The following is a 25,674-nucleotide window of genomic DNA, read 5'->3' on the forward strand; positions in this document are numbered from 1 at the left end:
CTGTTAATTGTCTAGCTCTAGTGTAGCTAATAGCCAGGGTTCAATTCTCTCTTGTAAAATAGCGTGAGTTCACATTTGTTTCAAGAGATTGGCAAATTTTACTGTAAATATTTTGTTTCTCCGAGCCCAGTTTGTACCTTAACAGTGGTGCTCCCTGATACTGGGTTGAGTGTCATCGGTGCTGTCAGTCCTTTCACTTGTTAAAACATTGTACAAGGATGAAGCTCTCCTCCCAATGGGGCCGTTGTTTCAGTGCTGATACAATAGGATCGTTTTAATTTTCCCCCCACTCCTGCCACGCTGTGGACCTGCACGTGTGATTTTCACGGCTGGCTCGGCTCCTTCGCTGCCTTGCCCGAGCTCCCTGAGCTGTATCCTTCCCTTGACCCCGGGTGCTGGATGCTGCTGCCAAACCCCACAGTTAATGGCTCTGCCCCGCAGTTCCCCTTCTGTGAAGTCAGGGCTGTTGTGGGTTTGGGGAGAACGGACTGACTCACTGCAGTGGTGAGGGCAGGAGCAAAACGCCTGTGGAGAAGTTTCTCGTTCTAGAGCAGGGCTTGAATGACAAATAAGGCGCTGGCCAAACTCTGGTGAATGAGGATAATACTGAATAGCTGTTTCCTTTATTGAGCATCATCCATTCTGGGCACTCGGCAAGGCAGCTGTCTCAGGAAAAAAACAGTTGGCATTTATATAGCTCGATGGGGTATTATTATGCGCAGAAGCTCTGGAGAAAGAACAAGCACCCAATTTCAGGCTTTTCTCTCGTTTATGAGTGCTTGAATTCACGTATCCTCAGCGATGTTCTTCTATTGCTGGTGTACGGTGTATTTATACCGTTACGTACTTAATTTAATACCATGAACTTGCTGGAAAGACATTTGGAAACGTGATTCTAGAGTCCTCTGGCCCGAGCTTCCCAGAGAAATTCCCCCGGTGCATTATTTATAAAAGCAAAGACTCATTTTTAAGTCAATCTCTTTTTTTTTTTTTTTCTTTTTTTCTGTTTTTTTTTAATTTTTTGTGAGCATCTGGAGTGAACAAAGCTAATTGAAGTTCCCAAGCATCATCACATCAGACGAAACTACTGTAGCAAAGCCATATGAAACATCGGGGTGAATAAACTGGGGGGAGCAAACAAGGTAGCCGTGGAGACAGTCCTGAGTAGCTGCAGACATTAACTACAAGCCCTGGAAACTGATGCTAGATCCAAAATGGCTCTTTCTCTGCTCCTTATTTGCGATGGCTCATTGTTAATAGCATATTGTGCTCCCCGAGGCAGAATGGGGCCCGTTCCTCTCCTCTCCAGGAGGCTTTTTACCACTGTTGGTGGTACAAATGCCACCAGCTGAGAGCGATGGCCACCAGTGGCTCCTGGCTCAACAACGCCGTGTATAACTAATTTTCTAACACTTCCCACAGCCGGTTTCCATCAAGAAGGGAAGCCAGGCAGCAGGTTTGCACCAAGTGGTGGCATTCGAGTGTAGAGCTGCAGAGTCAACCTGCTGCCCACACGGTGGGCTTCCAGGAGAGGCTTCTGTCGTGGTTTAACCCCGGCTGGCGACTAATCCTTGAAAGAAGAGGCAGAAATGCTGCTGCTGTAGGTTGCTTGAAGTGAAGGAGCAGTGAGGTGTTTCACCAGCCTGCAGACTGTGTGTGAGCTTTGGGTGCAAGTGAAGCCACAGCCCTGAAGGTCTTACCACCCTGTCCTGGTGTCTCTGTTCTTGGGTTTAAGGCTTGTGGAGCCAGCAATGTTGTGATTCTTACAGGCTCATGATTTTGCATCTGTTCACACAGAGAGCCCTGTGAAGAGCCATCATTCCCTCCACAGGGAAGCAGCTGGCAGCTGCAGGTACTGCTGTCTGGTCCTGGGAAAGCAGGTGTAAGGACTCCAGGCAGCAACCTGAATTGCGCTATATAGCGATACAGATATGTTTTTCGACGTCACTGTTGATCCTTCTCTCTGAGATTCTCCATGTGCTTGTGCTGGTGGAGGTTCATGGGGTGGGGAGAAGAGCAAGGCCCATCCCCGGTCCCGTGGTGATGTAGGAAGAGGAAACTTGAGTTTCAGACTCCTTGTTCATCTTTTCTCAGCAGGGATTTGTATTTCCTCTTACCCTTCCGATAACTTCATCCTGGAGGCTTGGCTGGGTGTTGCACTGTTTGTCCACAGAGCAGGTTGGTTGTGAGGAGGCTGGCCTGGCCAGCAGGTTACTGATCTTACTCCTGAAAGTATTTTACTGGAAGTCGTGTGAGACATCTGCAGAAATGTGGACAACAGAATATAATGACTCACTTGGAGCATGCTGGCTACAACCCCCGTCCTATAAATATCGCCATAAACCAAATGCTTTGTTTGAATGAACAGCACAATCTGCAACAGCATCTCTAGTGCCTTTCTGGTGCCCGTCGTGCAGGAACACTTAGACCAGCCCCTGCGGTCAGGGTTTGCTTGCCTTCTGTCAACTGCAATTAGCCAAATTCAGCAACATTTGCCACTGAGAGGCCCAGTGCTTTACCGCTGCTCTTACAGCAAATATGGATTTTGCTTAGCATAAAAGACAACGTAAAAACCCTGCAGGGCAGGAAGAAATGACTCGGCACGACAGTTCTGTCCCTTCTAATCAGATTTGTGCTATGCTCCACTTACGCCCGTGGTCTAAATGTGTTTCTCCATGCTCTCTCCATACTCCTCCCCCTCATGCCTAGTCCTTAAAAGTCTCAAGCATCAGCCCATTCATACAACTGCCCCTCACGTCTTCTGCCTCTCCCTAAACCGCTCCTTAAGCTTTCTTTCTCCTGGCCCTTCCCTTGGGGTGTTTGTCCTGCTCGTGCCAGCAAGACCTCAACCTGCAAAGCACCTCCAGGACTACTTGGCTGATCCTGCCTCTCCACTTGGCACTCTCCTCATCGCTGAACCCTGGAACTGCAGCTCATCAGTTTAGCAGGCAAGTGCAAATTGCCCAGCCCTTGCATCTCCCTGGCCTCCCAGCTGCGAGCAGAGACCTTTGGTTTGCCTCTTCCAGCTCGGGGAAGTCGGCAATCCTGCCTTGGTTTTCTGCCTTCTCTACCTGGTGAAATGTTCTTTGCCTTTTTCCCAGAGCTCTGCGTTCAGCCCAGCTACACTGTCGTGCTGCAAGGCAGGTGGCATGCCGTGTTCTGCGCTCCCCGTGTGAAATGCGGATGTGCGCGCTCACGGCGTTTCCCTTCTCCTTCCTTAACACACAAGCAGCTCGATGTTTTTAGGAATGCTGGATTTAACTAGAAATACTCCAGACAGTTCAGTGGGCCATGACAGATTCCTCCCTCCCAAGAGAACTGGCTTTGTTCTGAGATGGAGCCAAAGGTCGGGGGGGGGAGGGAGGGATATTGGGGAATATTGGGGAAAAAAAGCTTAATTGAGGAGTAGAAATTGTTGTTTCCAAATTATTTCATTGACTTCTTTGTTTCTCCGGGCTCAGGCAGACTTTGGTGTGTGCCGGTTAGGTACTTGTTACCTTGAGAGCCTTTCCTTCCATGCTTTCACCTGTGTCTAGGAAGGTGTTAAGAAAGTTCTTTTAATCGGAAGGAAGACAGTTATGAGGAGGTCTTTTTTTGTGGCCCGCGTGGACAGAGCTTACTTATGACAAGAATCAGGAAGCGAACACTTCCTTCCTCTGCATTGTGCTTCTGTTGGACACCGAGCCATGATGTTGTCCTGCATCTCTGGAGCAGCATAAAGGTTGCTCTTGGCGCTTGCCTCTCCGACACTAACACCGACCCGCGAGATTCGTGCAGAGCTGTTCCAGTTCTGCTGCGGTTACAGTAAGGAACAAAACTGCAACAAATCTTCTTTGGGAGGACTCTTTCTTGCCTCTATGAAATAACAGTTTTGGCACTGAAAGTGCAAGTTCCATGGCGGCATCGCCATTTCAGCCTGGGCTGTTAAAACGAAGCAGAAAAAAATCCACTAGTCACCATTAATTAATTTTATTTTGAAATATTTACTTGGACTGAAGTAGTAGCTGCTCTTAAGTCTTTAAAGGATTAGCTGCCTGCTAGTCTTTCGTGCCTGCAACCATTTATTTAAGCCGTTGCTGCAAATCATGCTGTTAACCTGTCATGCAAGGTTTTAACCTTTCTTTCCTTGTCAGTGGGAAATGCGTGATACATATGGTCTCGCTGATGTGATAGTGGGAAGTTAATACATCCACAGGCAGCTCTTCTGGGTTCATTCTCCAGCTTCTTGAAGGAGGGGAAAGACACAAAATTGATACAGTCATAATTGTCTGCTTTAGGACATTGCAAAGCCTAATGAGGGGCTTGTCCTGGTTTCAGCTGGGACAGAGTTAATTTTCTTCTTAGTAGCTAGTACAGTGCTGTGTTTTGGCTCTGATGTGAGAACAATGTTGATGGCACACTGATGGTTCCAGCTGTTGCTGGGTGATGTTTATACTAAATCAAGGACTTTTCGGTTCCTCGGGCCCTGCCAGCCCGAGGGCTGGAGGGGCACGGGAAATTGGGAGGGGACACAGCCAGGACAGGTGACCCAAGCCAGCCAAAGGGCTATTCCATACCATGGGACGTCATGCTGAGTATATGAACTGGGGGAAGAAGGAGGAAGGTGGGGACATTTGGCATTATGGTGTTTGTCTTCCCCAGTAACTGTTACACGTGATGGAGCCCTGCTGCCCTGGGGATGGCCGAACACCTGCCTGCCCATGGGAAGTGGGGAACGAATTCCTTGCTTTGCTTTGCTTGCGTGTGTGGCTTTTGCTATACCAATTAAATTGTTCTTATCTCAACCCTTGAGTTTTACATTCCTTTCCGATCCTCTTTCCCATCCCTCTGGGTGGGGGGGAGTGAGCGAGCAGCTGCGTGGGGCTTGGTTGCCGGCCGGGGTTAAACCATGACAGGGCTGTAAAAAGTTTAGGGAACATGAGATGTTTGCAGATGAATCCTACCCCCTGCCTCTGTGCTTTTCCATGTGCTGTTACCAGGCGAGTAATTCCTTCCCCTCCTGCTGACCTGCCAGATAGCATGCAGCATTTCCGTTGCGCTCCATCCTGATGTTCGCTTGCATTTGTCACACCGTGTTGCATCATGTTTAACGCAAGCAGTCAAATCAATCGATCAAAAACCAGCTGCCAGGGGAGGGTTTCCTCAGGCAAGAGCATTGGTTTCTGAGCTAAAAGCTGTGTTCAGCAAAGGAAATGTCAGGTGGATCTAGAAAGAATCCTTAAAGAACGCTGAGAACTCACCTCAACAAGGATTATTCCCTACTCTTATGCATGTAGAGTATTTAGTGTAACAGGGAAAGATCTCAGGTCCTTAAACCTAGAAAGACTAATTAGCATCACCGTATAATTTTCTAGCAGTTTTCATTAATACGTCATTAGAAGAAGTCTACCAGCTCTTAGAACTCATTTTTCTTGTCTCTCATCACTAACAGCTCATGTCGCAGCACGATTTCTTCACTGCTATTTTGGGTGGTTCTTTCCCAGACAAATGCCTTATTTTCTCTGTATTTGATAGCGCAGGTCAAGTGAATCCTCTCTTGCCTTTTAGTGCATGAGAACAGAGGCAGGATTCATGGCCAGTTCAAATGTATGCCTTAAAATAGGCCAGTGGATGGTCTCTAACTTCAAATACAAAAAATGTATTTGTAAAGGTTTCTCTTTGTTGGGCAACCGCATTTCAAATTGCTACAAAGATACTTCAAAGTTCAACTCACAAACAGCTCGTGTTTTAATCCTCCCCCTGAAACAAAGGAGAGTCTTTGACTTGCATCTGCAGTTGGCTGAGACTCTGAAGGCTTGGAGCTGGCAGCCTGCTCCGCTCCTGGGAGTCTGTCATCCCTTTAGCTCCAGGACGCAGTCCTGGTCCCATGCTTCCCACCCTGTCCACACCTGAGCATGGGCCCAGGTCTCAGCAGGGAGTGAAGGGCAGGCACACATCCCTTCTCCCATCTCTGCTGTAGGTAGGGAAAATAAATCATTTAACAGTGGCAAGGCAGGCCAGAGCTTGCAAGAACACCTCAGTGACACTGTATGAGACTGTTTGGCACTAATTATGAGTAGCAGAGAAGGTGGCACTTCAGGCGTGGAAGGAGTTAACAAAATAAAGGGCAATTTCGGGGGCAGAAGTTGAATTTCATTGTTCCAGGCTCTGCAGTGGATTTCCTTTTTATCCTTTCATCTCTGAGTCTCGGCTCTCATCATAAAAGGGGTTGCTACTCCTTCCTTCTATTTTTATTTAGACTGTGAGCCCTTCAAGGCATGGACTGCACCTTAACCTGTGTACAGCAGCACAGCAGGAAAGCTCTCTCGGCAAGGAACTATAAATAGCGAGCCTGTCCAGCCCTGTGGCATCCATGCTTGCTATAATTGCCTGGTTTGCACTCCTGCGACAAGTGTTAGTTCAGCTGTCAGGGAAAGAAGGAACTGAAAAGTATTGCCGCAGACAATTTCCAGCTCTCGAGTTGCCTGCTGAGCTTCGGTTTGGGCCCAGTTCTCCCTCCTGCCTCAGGGAGTTCTTTTTCTAGCTGTGTGCAAACGATGATTCCTGGTGTCGGCCCGGCACGATTCAGGCAGCTCCATTTCAGAAGCAGCTCTGTAAAGGGCTTGTTATGGTGCTGCCAGTTTTGATCTTTAACTTGTGCCTCAGACCCACACTCGGTTCTTTTGTCTTTTGCCACTTGCTAGAGAAGGTCGATTCTGCAGCAATCCTTTTTTCTATCCCTCCTGACATCACTGTGTGGTTTTCTTACTATATGCTCACATGAAGAATTAAATGAGTCATGGGGAGATAGCGGGTGAAAGGAATGACAATGTCCAAACCCATCCTTCCTCTCTGAACAGATTGTGGATGTTCTTTCAGAATGGCTTGCAAGTGAGTTCAAGCAATCAAAGATTAAAACAGGGTTTATCTCTCTGCTGAGGTATGGGTAAGCAACCACAAGGGTGGTGCTGTCTGTTCTTTGCAGAGAAAAGGACCTTCATTCGAACTCCCAGCAAAGGCGGCTTGAGAAAACCTGTTCTATTCTGCGCTACAAAATTCCTCTAGTGGACTTAAAAATGATTTTGTGCACTGTGTTCACACCCTTTTGGCAGTAGTTTAAGTGGAAATAAGCTGCTCTGGTCCTGCCTGTGCACATCTGTCAACAGAAGCTGCCATTTATTGCCACAGCTTTGAACAGGAGCCACGCACGAACTTGATACAAGGTGGCAAACCCCAGCATGTCTCCTGCTTGGAGGCTGTCTCTCCAGACAACATAAACTTCAGCTGCAAGCAAAACGCCAGCCTGAATGTGCACTGGCAAAGCAAAAAATGTCAGGAGCTGTCAGCCACAGGCTCTTGCAGTGCCTTTTCTGCTGCCACAACATCTCAGAGTCAGGAGCTGTGAGTGGCTCCAGCGATTCAGCAGTATTGGCAGCTAGAACCTGGCAGAAACCGAGAACGGGGGATAAATGCAGGCCGGCTTCCTGGCCCCATCCTGCTCCCGCTCTTCCCAAGATGTAAGGACTCTCCCTTGGCTAATTTCAGGGGCTGTGCTTTTGAAAAGAGGACTGGGAACAAACACTTGAGAGGTGACTAAACCTATCTCCTCCTTCCTCTGCCAAACGCAGGCCTCCTGACTCAGCAAGTTAAATCTCATCTATTTGGTACAGCCCCTGAGGTACCAGACATAACAGCATCAAGAAAATGAGCTGCTCACCCAAAGCCCAAGCTGTCCAGTTGAGTTAGTGTTACTTGTAAGCGTTGCTCTTCCTTCCCTATATTCACAGATGATGTTTGGATGAATAGTGTGGCCAATGTGGTTCGAGCAACCCTATAAGCACAGGAACCTGTTCTGAATTGTTTGTACTGTGCTGGCTGCCAGGATCTGGTCTCCATTTACAAAGAAATACTTTGCATATACAAAGGTGAAGGAAGGTCTCCTCCCTCCAAAAGCTACCAGGGGTAAAATGAACAGCAGGGATCCAACAATTCTGCAACTATGCAGATTTTTTCCTCCTGCTCCCCTATTGATTTATTATGTGAATTCAGGCAACTGTAACTTTGCAACCCCTGCTATTTATCTTTCTATATAGCAAGCACAGCAGTACATCTGCCTCTTGGATCGCTGACTGAAGCCTCAGTAATTTGAGTACTTGGACCGAAGTAGTCTGAGATCCTTGGACCGAAAGCCCTATTTGCTATTAAGAGCACTTTGCACTAATTAAACTTCATAAAATTCTTCCTGCCTCCATTTGGCAGGTGACAAAACTGAGGATTTAGGTCAGATGGCAGACCAGGAAGTATGGCGTCCAGTTTTAGAAATAGTTCTTAGAAAGAAACAAAGTTTTTGCTAGTTTGTGTTTCCATATAGCGTGGAGGGGACACACACACAGCAGTGAGGTCATGACTGTCCCCAAGATTACAAATTTACGTAGGTGAAGGAGCCTGAGGTGGTGTTTTCCACTAGGTGGTGGTAGACAGCATTTGTTAAGAAGTGCTGTTCACTCTCGCTTTCTTTACCTCTTAGAATAAAATCCCCGGCTCTGCCCAGTTGAGTATTCTCTTCCCCTTACAGTTACTACTCCATATTCCAGAAGGGGAAGTAAAAACATCATTGCTGGCGAGTTGTCTTCTCTGGGGGAGTTTCCTTTCACCTCCTAGGCAGCTGTTGAAATACCAGGTTTTTCATTTTTAGTTTGTGTAATCCAGTAAAAGTATGTTGTCTGCGTATGTGTGCTAGCTTGTTCTTAACTCTGGACTCCATCTGTGGGATTCGCACAAAATATTGTTAATGTGATGTAAGGCAGACTATTTTTTCCCTTGTTTTATGCTCTAAAAAAAAAAAAAAAGGAAAGAAAAAATCCCAAACCCAGAACACAACAAACCAAGGAAACAAGATAGGGAAATGAGCTATGGATCCCAGGCCCAATGCAAATATCCCTGGATATAACTGGATATGAAGTTTTGATTTGGTCTTTTGGAGATCCTGCACTCAGATCAATGATTCATGTCCCAGTTGAGGCAACGCTGGTTTAAAATGGAAATTTTCAGTAAACAGAAGAAATGCCAGCCAAAAGCATTTCAGTGTTTAAATTTATGCCAGTAATATACACGCTGCATCTCGAGAAAACCCTGACCTTCTGTAGTCCTGTCCTTACCATTTCATTTGCACGGAGCCATAAAGAAACGAACAAAATAAAGCTGGCATGCTTGGGGAACATCCTCATTAAAGGTTACCTCAGATTATTGCAACAGTTTTGTGTTCTTTGGCTGCAGAGAAGGACACACAGCCTGGGCTAAAGGCTTGACTGTCCCCACAACAGTATCTCCCTCTGGATGCTCCTAGCTCCACATGGGCACAACCTCACCACAAAATCAAATCCCTGCTTGCTCACTGTCATGGAGATGTTGCAGTGACTCAGGCTGGCAAATATCACAAAGCACTATTTGCTCACGCACTTGCTAATCGTTACTACTGTGATTACATTAATACTATAATATTTATCCTGCATTATGAAAGCAAGCATAATGACTGATTAGTACAAAGAACAGAGGGCGGAACGGGGACTCCAGGACTGTAGTCTTAGCTGAAGAAAGTCAGCATTACAGGAATTTAGGCCAGTTAGGGCAATTACAGGAGAAATTCAGGCTATGTATCTTTGATGGACAGGTATTTTACACTGGTTGGAGTGGGAAGACTGGCACAAGCCTTCTGTTGGGACTAATTGTCTAGATGCAGCAACACCTCACCTGTTCAGGTAAATCCCTGAGTGAGTTTTGCAAAGCTCAAATAATCTCCCAGATTAGATGTAGCAAAGCAAAGCAAACAACAAAGGGAACATGTCTCCTTTAGGATCTCAAAGGTCTGGCACACCAAATGATTAATGGCTGCCAATTTCTCCTGATAGCATTGTTATGAAGGACACGCACATGCACATCCTGTGTCTCTGATTCTTCCAACTTTTTTATGGTCCTGTAAATCATTCAGGCAGAAAGTGACTGAATGTTTTTATAAATACCTCATGGTTCTTCACTATATTTTAGTAACAGGAATTATATATACCAATAATCCCAGTAAAATTATTTTTACTTCTACAGCAGGACTGTGTGACAGCATAGAATGGGCTTTGGCTCCCTGAAGAAGTGAAATGTTGGGGCATTTTGTGAAACTTTACAGCACTGAAGGCCACCTGGAAGGTAATTTATCTATTTAAGAGGAACAAAGGGCTGAAAAATGCTTTGCTGGGTTTGAGCCCGTGGTTCCAGGGGGTCTAGCTATGTCAAATTCAATTCTTGGAGCGCTAAATCCACCTTTATCATCTTTCCCCTGCTTGTCCTTGGGATTATCCTGACCCCAAGGCCTCTCTGTCTCTTAAATTTCAATCTGACTGATGCACGTGCCTGAACTTCTCACTTGCAGATCTCTTGCCGTACTACTTGTGTTTCACTCTGCCATCTTCCACAGGCAGAGGCGGGTTAGAAAACTGTAACACTTTAAAACAATTACAGAAGTATAGAGCTGCGTCTCTGCTGATGATTCCCGAACACAGGCAGCCCTTACAGGGAGACTGCATCGCTGAATACATACGATCCATCTTCTGGTACAAACTCCTGTCAACAGCAGAACTGCTGCAGTCTCAATCAATCTTGCATTACTAAAATGTTCCTTACGTCATGGCTCCTCTACCCTAACAAACAAAGGCTATTAACATTTAAAAGCTGCACTAACTGTGTGTATGTTTAGGATATGGCCAGGTATTGAATAATGCTACGGGATCGATATTCATGATCTAGAGCAGCAGAAGAGGTGCGTTGTGACTTCCCAGTGTCCTAGATAGTTCTCCATATGGTTCATTTGAAAGCCTTGTTTAGAAGCTTAACGTGGAGAGTATTGCAGTGAATGTGGAAAAAATTATGCATGTGGATAAGAAGCACAAATGCTCCAGAGGCCTCGTAGGGTCTATGGTCTTAAAATAAGCTCCTGGCTTTTAACGGGATCTGATGAAACCCTCTTTATAGGGCAGTGGGGTGGAAGAGGATGGACAGCTGGTGAACAAATACTCGGTAAACAATCCCGGTAGCCGAACTCGGCGCAAACAGCAACTATTAAGGCAAAGACCTGAAAGATCAACAAAGGATTGCAGGTCTGGGTAAAATGATGCAATGGATTACAATTAGTGTCACTGGTCTGGGGAGCACAGGCTTTCCTATCGACTTTGAGCTACAAGGCACCTTAATCAAATAACGAAGGGGGCTGAGGGGGGGAGAAAGCTCAGCATCAGTCAATATTATCTCAAGGACACCTACTGTAAATTAGCAGGCTGATGTTCACAGCACAGATTCGTTGCGGGGAGAAAAAGTAGAAATTACTGGAGGCAGCTGCGGGGGCTCAGCCTCGGCTTCCCAGAAAAGCGTGGAGCAGCAAAAGGCTTCACGGGCCAGCTGCTTGCGGCGTGTCCGAGAACTGCACCTACGGGAAAGGGCAGAAGCCAAATTAAAGCAAGTTAATGTTATCAAAGCCTATTAGGAAATTCAGGTTTTGCGGAGAGGGAGGCGAGAGAGGTGGCATCTGTCTTTGGTACGGGGTGTCCCAGCAGCAATGTCTGCGCTGTGCCTGGACCCCCCCAGCCCCATGTGCTGATGGGGGATCACGTCAGATTTACTGTCCTCCCCAGCCAGAAAACTGTGAAAAGCGCAGAAAAGCAAGATTATAGGAAGCGGGATGTGCACACGGTGGAAGTGCCATCGTCTGGGGGGCTCAACTTCCTTAGCCTTCCTCTTTTTTTGCCCACTAAGCTCACTCTCTTATTAGAAAAGCTGGATATTTTCCTAAAAACCAGAACAAACGAAACCAACAAAACAGAAAACAACCAAAATCCCGCCAAACCGCGGAAAGGGCCAGGGCTGAGGGCAGCCCGTGGTGACAGCAGGCGAGCGCCATTTTCCTGGGGGCCGGGGGGGGAGGGACGCCCCCAGACGCAGCGGCCCGGGGGGCCGAGCCCCGCTGAGGGAGACGGAGCCCCGCTGAGGGAGAGGGAGCCCCGGCGCGGGGCCGGGAGCCCTCCCCGTCCCCCGGCCGGCCCGGCGCCTCAGTCCCCCCCCGCCCCGCGGCTGCCATGGCGGCCGTGCCCTGAGGGGAGAAGGGCGGCCGGGCGGGCGGCGGGCGCCATCTTGTCGGGGGCGGAGCGGGGCCCGGCCCGCCCCGTGCTCTGCCTGCCGGGGCGGCCCCGGCCCCGCCGCACTCGCCGCTGCCGTCCGAGCGGAGCGGAGCCGCGGTCCCCAGCGCCATTGCCGCCCTCAGCCCGCTATGGCAGGTGAGCCCGTCCACCTCCTCCTCCTCCTCCCGCGGGCAAGACGCCGCCGATCGCCCGCCCTGAGGGAGAAGCCTCGCCGGCGCCTCCCCCGCGGCGCTCTCCCCTCAGCTCGCCGCGGTCATTGCTATCGCTTCCCGCCCGCTGTCACCTCCATCCCGGCTCCCCGCCGCCGCCTGAGAGCCGCCCTCCATCCCCAGGCACCCGGGGCTCGCCCCTTCCTCCTCCCGGGGCGTTGGGTCGGGGCTCCCCGGCAGCCTCCACCATGTTGCCCGGCCGCGGTTCACCTTGGCCGCGCGGCTCCTGCGCCGCCTCTACCTCTCCTCCTCTCCTTTTTATTTCGTATTTATATTTTAAACCCTGCCATGTTTTCCGTGCCGGTGGTTTCTGGCTCGGCGTGGCCCCCAGCCCGTGCTGGGCGGAGGGGAAGGGGCGCCTCACCTGGGGCACGGCCTGGGCGGCCGCGGCTGAGGGGATGCCTGAGGCGGGCACCTGCGGCCGGGGCACCTGCCCTGCGAGGCTCGGCCGGCCCGGGGCTGTGCCCCTGGGTGCGGGTGTTGTGTTTTCTCTGTTCCGTTGAGAGAATCTGGGTTTTTAACGTGTTTTTTTTTTTTTTTTTTTCTTTAATCTGAAACAAAATGGGTGGCAGAGTCGTAAGCTTGCAGATGGGATGGAGAAATGCAGGTTAATTCTCCCCCGCTCCTGAAGGGGTGGCCTCGCTTTCTTGCCTGATCCCGTTCTCGTGATACGCTTTGAGGGTGGGTTTTTTTTTCATTTATTTGCTTGCTTTTTTTGTGGTCTTTGTGGGGTTTTTTATTTTTTTCTTTCCAGTGCAGATCGAGGCAGTAAATATTTCTGGTTTCTGCTTTTGACTCGTGAGCCCCGTTCGGTATCATGCGTGATTTTCTTTTGTTTTAAGGTACATTTTGGGTAGAAATAAGTGATGTAGGAAGCACAGAAAAATGCTCGAAAAAATCTTGTTGAAAGCCTTCTGTCAGGTTTCCTTACCTAACAGATGACTATCTACCTATACCGTTATCTCTGTTGTCAGTGGTTTTTGCCTTTTTTCATAAAAGATGGGTATGCAGGCAGTAAGGTTTGTAGACTTTTATTCCTATCTTTTCATTTTGGAGCCATCATTGTCATTTTGTAGACTGGGAAGACAAACACTTAACGCAGCTTGGGGTCCCACTCCTGTCCTGTGAGCTCTTCAGGTAAGTGCAGGCAGGGGCTGACCCCAAAAGGCAGCTGCAGGCAGAGAAGATTCTGGCAGGAAAGGGAAATCCCCAGATGTATTTGAGACAAGGTGAAGACATTGCATGTTAATTTTTTCCATTTTAATAATTTGCCCTATGCAGCTGACTTTCTCAGTATGAGTTCAGTGCCAGGTAATTGCTAGGCTCCCTGTTGCTGTTGAACTTGACCAGCTGAAACAAAAATACCAAATGCACTGTTGTCACAGGGAGCTTAATATGTGTGTGTATCCTCACTGCATCACCCTGTTGCCGTACTTAACCAAGCTTTAAATTGCCCAGTTTAAGCTTCAAAAACCCCTCTGTTTTGGGTAGCGTTTTTACTGGCAGCTGGAGTTTGATGCAGGCTGTAAAATGTAACAGAGAAGCAGAACAAATACTAGAGCGATTAGCTACTGATGTGATGCACAGAGCTGGGGCTGACAACACTGCGCACCTTGATCTGCCTAGTGATTTCACTATTGGTAAAGGATTATTGCAACAAGTAGCTCAGGTTAGTAAACTGGAAAGTAATCCTTGAGATATGTAGAACAATTGGATTAGTAGTCGATGAGCTCTTGCAACCCTACTCCTAGCTTCAAGTCTTGATCCAGATAGCTTGAAATTAGAGCAGTATTAACATGGAGATGCACTGAAACAAATTCAACCTTAGGTTAGCAGTGAGGTTAAACAAGCTCTGAGATTTTTATCATGGATTTAAACAAGCCTTTGGCTTTAGTAAAGATGCAAATAGGAGTTGAAAATGTATTGTCAGAGCCCTGTGGATAAGGGAAGGAGTTAAGTGATTCTCAAGGGTAGGTTGTTCTCCTGCTGTTCCTTAACAGGCCACATTCATACGGTTTAAAATCCATCCCAATCTGTCACTTGTCTGTAAGCCCTGCTCTTAGCTAGGCTTAGATTTGGTGAACTGTTTCTCGAGGCACCTGGCTCTCACGTTGAGTACATGTAAAGAGCTGGATGGAAATAAGGTTCTCTGAATACGGGCCCCTTGCTTATTCTGCATCTTCAGTACGGAAAGGCATCTGAAGGGGAAACAGCTTTTCAAATAGTGGGATAATTTGGGCTGCAGGTTGATGAATGTTTCCTTTGGTGACAGCACCAATTTAAACAGCCCCCATCCATCACTGGCTGCGCGCTCCCAGCCTTGCAGTGACCCCCTTGGTGGTGCTGGTACCCCTGGATGGATGGCTGCTTGGTCAGGGAGCTTTTTTTGGATTAGCCCACAAAAGCCTTGCTTTCATATTGAAGCCAGATCTGTTTGGAGAATTTTTAGCTGCTCCTTACCCTCCCTGAGCCACGGGTAAAGCTGTGTGCATCCCTAAAGGCATACTGAGTGATGTATGCGTATGGGGGTTTTTTAAAGACTGCTAATATGAGAACTTGTCTTCTGCAGCTGAAGCTAACTGAGAGTTGAATTCCAGTGGAGAAATAAAAGTCGTGTCTTCGTTAGTATTATTTGGTTGGTGACTCTTTTCTTCAGGAGGAGCTTAAGGTCATGGCAGTGATTGAGGATATTTTTTTTTTCCCCCTAAGAGAAGAAACTTTATGACTGTGGATTTTCCCTGCATTGGTTTAGAAGACACCGTGGAAGATGCTGCAATTGTATGCAGTTACTAGTTCAAAGGTTTTTAAATTAAACCGAGTTGAGGTTTCTTTCATTCTGTCGGTATGTTTTTCTTTTTCTTCCTGGTATAGCCAAATCTGTCAACTTCCTCAGTGTAATAGACTTTCTTGACTTTCTTAACTGTGCTATGAAGTGGCATTGTTTAGGTTGATTGGAGACGGTTGAAAACTGAATGGGGGAAACTTCAGCCATCTTTAGTATGGATTCCTCCAGAAGTAGCTGTTAAGCTGCTCTAATGACCTAATCTGAACTGCAGCAGTTAACCTCTTCTGATCCTGGTGGGTACAGGGGGAAGTCAACTGGCACACCCTGGAGAGCTGTCTCAGTTTGTAGCAGATTACAAACTGGTGTCCCACACAAGGTGATTTTTGGAAGATCTTGCCCGGCTGTAGCTGCTCCTGTCAAGTGTCTTTGTGTGAACCGTGTAAGAAACCTCAAGCCCCGGAAGATTCTGTGGTGGGGCCATTTCTTAAATAGATTTATTTTACTTTCAAACACTTCTTTATGCATTTATCCTTACAGGAGAAAATACAGGTGGCTGCGCAGCACGGTTTTTCTTCCACTGAAGATGTTGGTTCATGTATTGCTGGAAAAATGTATTTTTAGCAAATGTTCTGTTTTATGAAGCCTTAGTGGTCATGAAACGGTCTGACAGCAGTTACAGTGTGTTTTATTTTACTTAAAAGCGGCAAGAAGAAAATATTGACAGTCAGGATGAGTAGAGAGAGATGCATCATGATGTAGTGTAAGGCAGGAATAAAATAAATCATTTAAAATGAAGGGTATTTGCCATTCTCTAGCCATTCCCAGGGGTGAAGCGCATTAAGACATTGTGCTAACTTGGTGGTACTGCACATAATACTTCTATCAGTACTGGGGAGCATATTTTTTTTTATGGCTAAGTATTTTCAGTTGTCATAAGACATCTTATGACAATGTTTATTTGAAGGCAGAAAAGAAATCCAGTGATATTTGGCCATTTTCAGGTTATGAGAAGGAAATGTCAGCTGTTTGAATGTTCTATTAGAGATTAATCTGAATATGGATTTCTTGCCATGGTAATTTGGCCATGACAGGAGTGGAGCTACCTGCTTGGGAAATGGAGTTGGGGTGTTGAAACATTGCTGGCACTTGGTGGGGAAAAGGAAGAAAGAGGGAGAAGTAATCTTATAGTTAAGAAATCTCCCGCTTTAGTGTTATTCCTTGCATTCAACATTAATCTTAGCTATTTCTATTGCCAAATATTGCAGTAAAAATGTGTATGGCATCAGAAATACAGCATGCCTGGTGATGCATTATGTGTCTCCCATGGTTTTCTAATCCACTGTGCTCTCAGAGGTTTAATGAACTTATTTTTTGGTACTGAATGTTGTCCTCAGTCAGGTAAATAGTGAATCATCGATCGCCTTGGGTCTGCGGAGAGCTATGATTTTTTTTTTTTTTTTTTTTTTTTTTATATCTGTGCTGTGGCCCCAGAGTAGAGTTGGGCCGACTGGGGTTTGAAAACTCTGGGCTGGTTTTGGGAAGGGTACGTGTACCACCAAAGGCCCAGCTGGGCTGTTGTGAGGGAGTCCCAAAGCACTTGCTTTGATTGACCCCATCCTGCGCAGCGGGAATGTACTGAAATACTCCTTGTTCCTATCTGGCAGCTCCGTTTTCTTATTTGCAGAGGAATGGCTGGCCTTGAGGTAATTGTAAAACTAGTCTTTTAACGGGTTTGTAATGAGAAATTAAATGATCTAAATCTCCTTGTGACTCAGTTCTCGGGGCAGAAGATGAAAGTGCTAGTTACGGAGGGCAGGGGGGGCAATGCGCTTACCATCCAAGTGTCTGGTCTACTTTTTTTAAAAAAAAAACAAAAAAAAATAGATTTTTTTAAAAACAGCTTTAGGAGAGACTAAACTTTGTCCATTTCTGGTGAAAGGGAATTTCTGGAATTTCTTCTTGCCACATTCAGGCAGCCAGGATAATTTATTCTTCCCCCAAAACCTACGTTACTAAACATGTAATAAAATTGATGTGTATTGGTAAGAGTGTGTCATGTGCATCTTAGAACGATGGTGTAGCTGGATTTTAGCTTGTGTATTATGGAGACCAGTACGTCTTTCTCCTCTGAATGAGTGATGTTTTGATCTTGTATTTGCGTCAGCAAAATGCCTGAGAAAACAAGCTGTCTGATGGTTGTATTTTTAGGAGCAGATGGGAGCAGATTAGTCCAGTTGTAATTGTGTTGGAGGAGCAGTAAGTAACGGTACAGTACCTGTGTGTATTTTTGAACTTTTAGGCTCTGCGTGGTATGAAAGCAATAACTGAACTTGTTTATGTGTGTTTGGATTTAACCAGCATTTGTTTGTTTACACCCTTTGTGATAAAAGGGACTGTTTTAATTCAGCACCCGTTTCCTTTATGCTTGCTTTACATTAAAATTGCTTGAAGTGTGGGCTCAAATTAGTATAAATGGTGAAGGAGAGATTGACTCACCATTACTTTGTTTACACGTAGTGACTCATGGAATGGATTTCAAATGTCTGCATGTCCCCCAAATTTGTTGTCTGAATTTATTTTTAAATCGAACTATTGCAGTGCTTGTGTGACTCCCAACAGTCGGCTGAAACACTTTGTGAATGCATAGTAGACAACAGTGCTGGCTAGCAGGAAAGTTAAGTAAAAAGTGGTTTAGGGGGGGGTTTATGCACTTAAATTCCTAGGCGTTAACCTCGTGTGTGGATGCTTTGAGTAGTTTGGGCTCTAAATGTAGCAACACGTTTTAATTGGATTTACTCTTATTTTGCGTGGCTGTGAAATGGCAGCCTAGGGCGATAAGGCCTATTTTAGTGGAATGCTGGCTATTAGTAGACTTGTAAGATTGTAAAAGTTAAGAGAATAAAGCACAGTTTGGAAGCTTTAATAGGAAGGTACCTTAAACACTCGGTCTCCTATGGGTTCTCATAGCTGTGTTTATATGATGAGGCGATTAATGTGCCGTTAGTGGATTTATCCCAGTTTTCCAGTGCTCTGGATGTCGTCGTTGACCTGGCGCTAGCAATGGGAGGGAAATACTGGAAGTCTTTGATCACTGGAGTCTATCATTAAGCATATCTTTATGGAGCACTCTTTCTTTTCTAGCACAGAAGTAGCAATTTGAAGGGTTTCTTTTTTTTCTGGCCTTGTTCCTTTCATCACTTACCTGTGTTGTATTTAAGCATACAGCTCAGTGTTGCTGTTTCGTGCTTTTAAAGAAAAAAGTGCATATATGTTGTTACCAGTATTCAAGGTCATACAGAGTTCCTCATAAACAGGCACGTGACTCCATGTCACGACTTTCACTTCATTTCCATTCCAGGCTTCTAAATAAAAAGTGCTGCGCTGCAAAGTTACCAACCTCTGATTTTGTGTGCTGAATAAAATGAAAGCATCCCTGAGCTAACAGCACTTAATGGACTGTGCTGTGATAGCGTTTGAATTTCCATGGAGTCTTTGAATCCTATGACAGAAAAAAGATACTCGTAAATTCTACAATTTTTGCTCTGTTTATTATTTGCCCTTTGTGTGTAGAATCCTATATATTCAGACCCTTACTGTACCTGAGCAAAGAAAATACATCCTTGTATTTATAGGTGATGTACTCAACAGCATCAGCTGCTTCATGGTTACTTTTTTTTTCCTTTTTCATTTTTTGTACAGAATGATTTTTTTCCTGAAAGTTGACTAGATGCTCCTGATGCATGAAGCATTTGCTTCATGATACTTTAACAGATTGGAGTTTTTGATAAAAGGTTAAAGAGCATCATTTCCTGATGAGCATTTCATTGTGTAAAGGTCAAACCTGAGGAATAATTGGGATTCAGACCAACAAGCAAGAAACGGGTCCCTGTTCTGTAGGATCAGACTGCAAGACATAATTGCAGTATTCTCACACTGTTTAGTGTCCTTTCATATATGGGAACAATAACAGGTATTAGTCATTTGCTGGTGTTGGAAATACGTATTTGCATGTGTACCTTTTAATTTTGTGTGTGTAACTTTGGGTGATTACGCTGAGCATAATAGTTATTATCAATACAATTTTACAGGGCTCTGTACTGGTTTATTCAGACGGTTACACACACTTGTTGGCTATCTGCAGTTTATTTCAACTTACTAGCAGATGCTTTTAAAACTCAAAGAAGAAAATTATATGGACGAAGAGATGGCTTTTATTTTATGATTTTTTTTAATACCCAAGTGTTGTGGTCTTGCTGCGGTAAGATAGTGTATCTATTTACTTGATCTAGCCAGAAACTGGAAATTGAATGGGAACAGCTTAATGTGTGCTGTAGTCATTTCAGAACATAGAAAATCTGGCTTGGTATATATCATCATCTTTAGTGTTGACTGGCCCTACAGCTTGAATTTTCCAGGACTGCTAGTTGCGTACCGAACTGTGTCGGCTCTTACAAGTCAGCCTTTCAAATGAGCTGACATTCTCATTGTCCGTCTGTCTTGTTTGCAAATATCAGAAAAAGTAAGGGATGGAAGCCTGAGCTCTTCCAGAGACAATACGTGACCCTTCTCATAAAAACATAGATCTAAAAAGCCCTTTCTGCAGAAGGGGAAGAACTCCTGTAATCTTGAGCCCTGGCTACTTGTAAACACCCATTGCTAATGAGTCTTCCTCTTCTTTGCAAGGGATCAAACGCATTTAATGCTTTTCATGAAGGTGCCTAATAAGGCGCAATCAAATCAAGCAAAGCTGTCAATTAAGCCTTCTATTAAGTTTCTTAGTATAAAGAGCCTAAACCCTAAGTATTAACTGAGCTATCTTCCTTGGCTGTTCAGTTTTGGTAAAGATTTTGTGAAAGTTATTAGTCCAATTTTTAACTTTGCTTAGGAGCACTGTTCCTTGCTTTCTAAACCCGCTGAATTGTAGACCGCAGAACTGTGTGCCGAGCATATTAAGATCCAAGTGTAATTACTGTTTTTGTTCTGGAGACTGTTGTGACAGATAATGTTTTGTTGAATGGCAGGTAATAGATTTATTATGGAGACAGCACAGCATGTGGGTACCTTCAAAGGAGACTCTATCTGTATTGGTCTTTTCTCCTCTTTAATTATTCAAAAGGAGAATTTTGTTGAGTTCAAAGTGTATGCCTAAATTATATTACTCCAAATAGTAGTGGCAAAGAATTCCCACCTTTCAGGCAATGCCAATTAAGTAGGAACAATGGCGATAATTTTTTTTAAGTAGTGCTATACTGACATCTGCAAAAGAGTCCTGAAGATGAAGGAACCCATAAAGTACAATATTGAAACCGCTGGCAATTGGCTAAAAAAGGATGGTTTTACTGGCAAAAATCATAAAAAAAGTATTCTATTAAATGTTGCCAAAATAAAAAGGCATGTCTTGCTGAAAAGAAAAAGCTTTCCTTCAATAAACTATATTTGGCATAAATATTTTTCTAAGTAATGTGAACTCTGACAAAATATTTTATTTTTTTGTGCTTTTCTTGAGCAGTTAGTTTGGTATTAAGTGGACTGTTGCATTTCTGTCACTGCAGTTGGAGAAGAATTCACTTAGCCACCTTTAACAGTTTTGTTGCTGTAGGGGTATTTAATGCATTCATATAAATGTAATGCATTCTTAATGAACCACTTACGTACAGAGAAAAATCTTCAAAGCGTTACTGGACTAAATTACATCTTGTATCTCTGCGCAGTAGCACGTTATATGACGCTCTACTGGACTAAATTACATCTTGTATCTCTGCGCAGTAGCACGTTATATGACGCTCTACTGGACTAAATTACATCTTGTATCTCTGCACAGTAGCACATTATATGACGTACAGGTTAGGTGTCGCTGGGTTTCAACAGGTCCTAGTTACCTCCTGTCTCTACTAATTGCCCTCGTGGAGTCAGAGGACTGAACTGGTGGTGTCACCTTAACTTCTCGCCTCGAGCAAGATGCGCAAATGCAGGTTTATAAGGAAGTAGGTCATGATTGCTGTGCATGTAAACACTTTCACCTAAGCCTGCCCGAAACGGGAGTACAGGAAGTTAAGCAGCAAGTCTGGTTAAACACAAGCCTGGATCTGTAAACACTTCCAGGCTTGTTGTGAAATTAATAAATTAGTAATTGGTTGGCTTAACGTGTGGGAATCAAATGCAGGGTTGCATACAGTTGTTTAGTGTGTGGGTAGAGAGTAAGTAGTGCTGGTCCAACTTAAAAATCATTAATGGCAGTAATGACTTAATTTTTCCCTATGGCTATGGGAAACCAAGCTATGCTTAGTGACCAAAACTCATGGGAAGAACGGTTGGTCAACAGCTATCAGTAGTACTAATAGCATCCATTATTGCTAACATAATTAATAATAGCATATTAATGCTCTGTGGCACCAAAAGATGATCTGCTTGCACCCTGTCTTTTGTCAGCTCCAGCAGAAATAAATTGGCTTGCCATTTTGGGGGTTGGCTCCACATAAGGAGTCAGGGGGCTCTAAAACCTAGCACGGTGACAACTTACTTGTGGGAAGGTATTTGAGCAGATGTGCTGGGATTGCGCTCACAGCAGTCAGCAGCCTGAAGCCAGCAGATACTTGGCCTGCAGAGCTGAGGGTACTGTGTAACACAGCAAAGGCTGCCTGCACAAAAGCACACGAAGAATCATGCTGTCTCTCCCCCTCAGCGCTTGGAAGCCTTGAAACATTTCCTCTGCAAGTGGTATAAATTTGCTGATTATTCCCAGGAAAGATTTCTTGAAATAATCTTGAAGGAGTGAAAGGTCACTGAGCGAGGAGGGCATAACTCTCCCAACTGGATAATTAAAAAGAAAATTAAAAAGTGTGCTAAGTTTGAGATTGACTCGTGGCCATGCTTTGAAGATTAAAAGGGCTTTTTTCATTTCAGATGAAGGAGGTCGGGATCGGTGGGAGGAGGAGTTGTGGCTGCTGGAGCAGTTGGGCAGCGCTGTGAGGCTGCGTTTGCCATTTGTGTACTGAACTGTGAATGAGATATCCACGCTCCTGTCCGGTGATCCCGGTGCATGCTCCTTTCCCCCCCCTTTTTTTAAACAGTCTTGCAGCTAGAATCTTCAACCTAGCTGATCGCTATTTAGTGCAGGTGGATTTTTAGGCATCTGAGCAAGTGGCATATTGAATGCAAAACCTATGGACATTTTTTGTATAAACATGTTTTGCCTTTAGAAAATGAAAATAAAAGCAAGTTTAGCTGAAGGATGGAACTTTCAGTGTTCTTTGCACAGCCTGTAGCAAGATCAGTCTGCTGTTTTTTTTCTGTACAGAGATTTAGCCTGCACTTTTGAAACTACTGCAATCACAAAAATGAGAGGAGAGACATAAAGCGTGAAAGAATACAGAGAAACAGAGTGAGGGGGAAATGAGTGTGCTAACTGAACAGTAACAGCAAAATAATGCCAATGTAATACCAGAAAACTACAAAATTGCAACTTTAGCAGATAATGCCAGCAGATGTTTCAAGTCTAGACTTAGCATATAAATTTGCATATCCACTCCATTTTGTGATCTGTGGCGTTGAGCAGGTCAGAGCTGTTGGGCTGATCATGGGTTTTTGCTTATGGCTAGAACCTGTGGGTGCACCTAGGATGTGCTTTGAAGATGTGACATTTGAGAAATGAAGAGACTGAAGTCGTAGGTGTGAAGTTTGCAGCTTGTTAGGTGTAGGCTTATTATATACTTGGGCCGGTTGGGTCAGCGGTGTGTTGTTCCCTTGGCTGAGTTACTGCATACTTGAGTTTGGGCCATATGCTGTCGTCTTCTAAGCCTATGTTGAAGCTGACAGCTTTTCCCCAGGCATCTGGGAATACGTGAAGGTAATGGTGCTTTAAGGGTAGCAACCTCCCTTGGTGCTCTGCTGACCACTAACAGATTTTACTTCTGTCCGTTCTTCAAAGAAAAATTATTTGAGCTTTAGCCTTTAATTACAAGCATACCTGGAGGTCCAGGAAAGACGTAGGCATCTGACTTAGTTTATGGACACGGTGGATACAATAGCAGGTCACAAAACCCACGTTCCTTCTCCGTTAATTTTTGAAGTGCTTTGATCTGTGCCTGTGGAGTGTATGGCTTTGGCTTCACTACTCTTTTGTTGGTTTTCCTTGAAAATGGTTTCTTGTTTCTTGCCCAGAAATCAGCCATAGGTATTTTTACAAGATGGAAGTGCCTTTAATTACTTCTTTACATAGAAGAACTGTCGGTCTCCTTTGATGTACATCTCAGACCCTAGCTTTTTCTTACAAATGTTTAAAAATACACAGTTGCAGGAAGAGTTCTAAGAAATGCTATACAAGCTGTAACTGGATTAAGGATGTAATGACAACAGAAGTTAGGCCCGAAGCATTGTGTTCTCTGACTGGAAAAGGGGAATTTACTGAACATGGACTGCCTCTAGGTATCATTTCTGTTAAATGAGAGGGATGTACGTTGCAATGGGTTGAATCATGCACAAGCAGTATGTGTAAGGCGCACCCAGGACGGCGTATTGCTCATTGAATGAAATGGTAGCTTTCAAAGCAAGTTCAGTAATTCTTTGTGTATATTTGATACAGCATTAGGGAAGAGAGCAGTAGGTATTTTCATATTAAAACATATCTTCTGGTAAGTGCTTTTCCAAGGAATTTATAATTCTGTGGATTTATAAATGTCTCCGTAAGATCAAACTTAATGGCTTTCTGCTGCTCCAAGTTGTGGGTAGAAGTGGATCTATTTATTCTACTAGTATGTGATGCTATTTTCTTGTGTTTGCTGTATTATGTTAAGTGCATTCTGGAAGATGTTCATGGGAGTCTGCTGCATCAATTGAACCTATTCACTGATGCAGAAGACCGCGTATTTGTTACGACTTTAGTAGGAAGAATACTTAGATGGGGAGATAGCTACAAAACTGTAGTTGGGAGATTCATTTGGCCGTCATGAATGAGGCATCCTACACCTCATGCTCCTGATGAAGCAGGATGTTCTTGCGAAGATGATGTGCCTTTTTCTAACAGTGTTGCGAGGCATGTGCTATGCTCGAACAGGCTTTTTTCTTTTTTTTAACACTTTTTCAGTGACTTCATCAGACTGGCTTTTTTATGTTGGGCATTTCTATTACCTGGCAAGACATGAAAGTTCAAAGGAGGCATTTAGTTACCAGGTGTTTGCAGTCACTGGGTCACATTATTATCAGTTTTGATTATACGAGATAACCGCAGTTTGCCATCCCTATACACACAGTGGAAATAGGTGACTTCAAAGAAGAATTTTGTCCCGAGTGCTGCAAAACTAGGGAGGATGGCCTCAGAATAAATATTCAGACTCAGAACATTGCCTGTAAATTGTCAGGTAGTTTACCAATGTGTGTCTAACAACAAACATTTGTAATTTGACTAGGGCACTCTGAAGTATTTGTGTCGTCCTTAAGCTGAACACGGTATGCCTGAGAAGAAGGCGAAAAATTGGATTTTCTCATAATAATCAGAAGTGAACTCCCCCTAGGAGTAACATTTTGAAGCAAGAGAAATGCTCCCATCAGTTTAAATTTCAGATACTAAGCAGGTTATAAAAATGATGACTAGCTATGTAGGATCGTCACGGCAATGCTTCCCTGCACTGAAGCAGAGCAAGATAAATTGTCTACTGCGATTTCACTTCCATCGATAAAGTGCAGCAGTACATAGAGCTGCTCATCTGTTTATTCCTGCCTGTCTTTCACAGCATTAAGGAGTTTGAAAATGCATTGTAAAATATTCCACTGTCTTGAAACAGTAGTCGCAAGAGTTATATCTTGAATTAACTTTCATCTCAACTATGGTAGTGATTAAGTACATATTCACTGCGAGGAATTTTAACGGAACAACCTGCCATCAGATCTGTCCAGACGGTCGATCATGGAAGCTGGGTTTTAAGTGGAGGTGTCCAGTTTAGTAGGTGGCTAATTTGAACTAAATTATTGAGTGTAAATACTAAGTAGTCAGAAAAAAGTCTTTTGAATGATGCAATTCTCCACTCATCAGTGAAGAACTTTGGAATGATTGTTTTTAATTGTAAGGTCAATAGAGAAGTCTTGTGTAATTGTATACTTAAGTAATGTTACTTGCACAGAACTCCATTATACTTTGAACTATGATATCCAGGGCAAAGCAGCATTTGAGTCCCTGGCATTGTTTAACACAACTATTTAAAAATATTCAGTCCGATGTCCAGAATTTTAAAAAGCAAATGGCTTATTTCTTTCAAAACCTGTGTGGTTTTCTTGCTTTAGTCCTGTAGGTCCCTGTGAGCACACTGAAAGCCTTGATTCTAAAATAATTTCTAGCATATTCCACAAAAATATTGTAGATGAGTAATCTTGCAGGCAGTCTGTGGACCTGTGGTACGGCAGTGTATGATCTTAAAACTTCGGCTATGTTGATGCTTGCATTAAGGGCTGTAAGCTTTCGCCATACTGAAATGAGAAGGTGTTTCTGTTTATGAGAACATTTGGAATTCTGAAGGAAGGAGCAAAGGAA

At 44.5% G+C, this 25,674-nt stretch overlaps 1 protein-coding gene across 4 annotated transcripts in view; it reads left to right on the forward strand.

The window, feature by feature from the left end:
• Positions 1-10,087: 10,087 nt before the first annotated feature.
• Positions 10,088-25,674, forward strand: part of SLC23A2 (solute carrier family 23 member 2) — a 59,716-nt gene continuing 44,129 nt past the window's right edge. For 2 of the 4 annotated variants that reach the window (XM_040617895.1, XM_040617894.1), the window contains exon 1: positions 12,199-12,293. The gene's annotated coding sequence lies outside the window, so the exon portion shown is untranslated. Of the gene's footprint in view, positions 10,177-12,196; positions 12,294-25,674 lie in introns of those variants that run through there. The other 2 variants (XM_040617896.1, XM_040617893.1) reach the window with 2 other exon arrangements.

The sequence above is a fragment of the Falco naumanni genome, chromosome 19 (genome assembly GCF_017639655.2).
Source record: "Falco naumanni isolate bFalNau1 chromosome 19, bFalNau1.pat, whole genome shotgun sequence".
NCBI lineage: Eukaryota > Metazoa > Chordata > Aves > Falconiformes > Falconidae > Falco > Falco naumanni.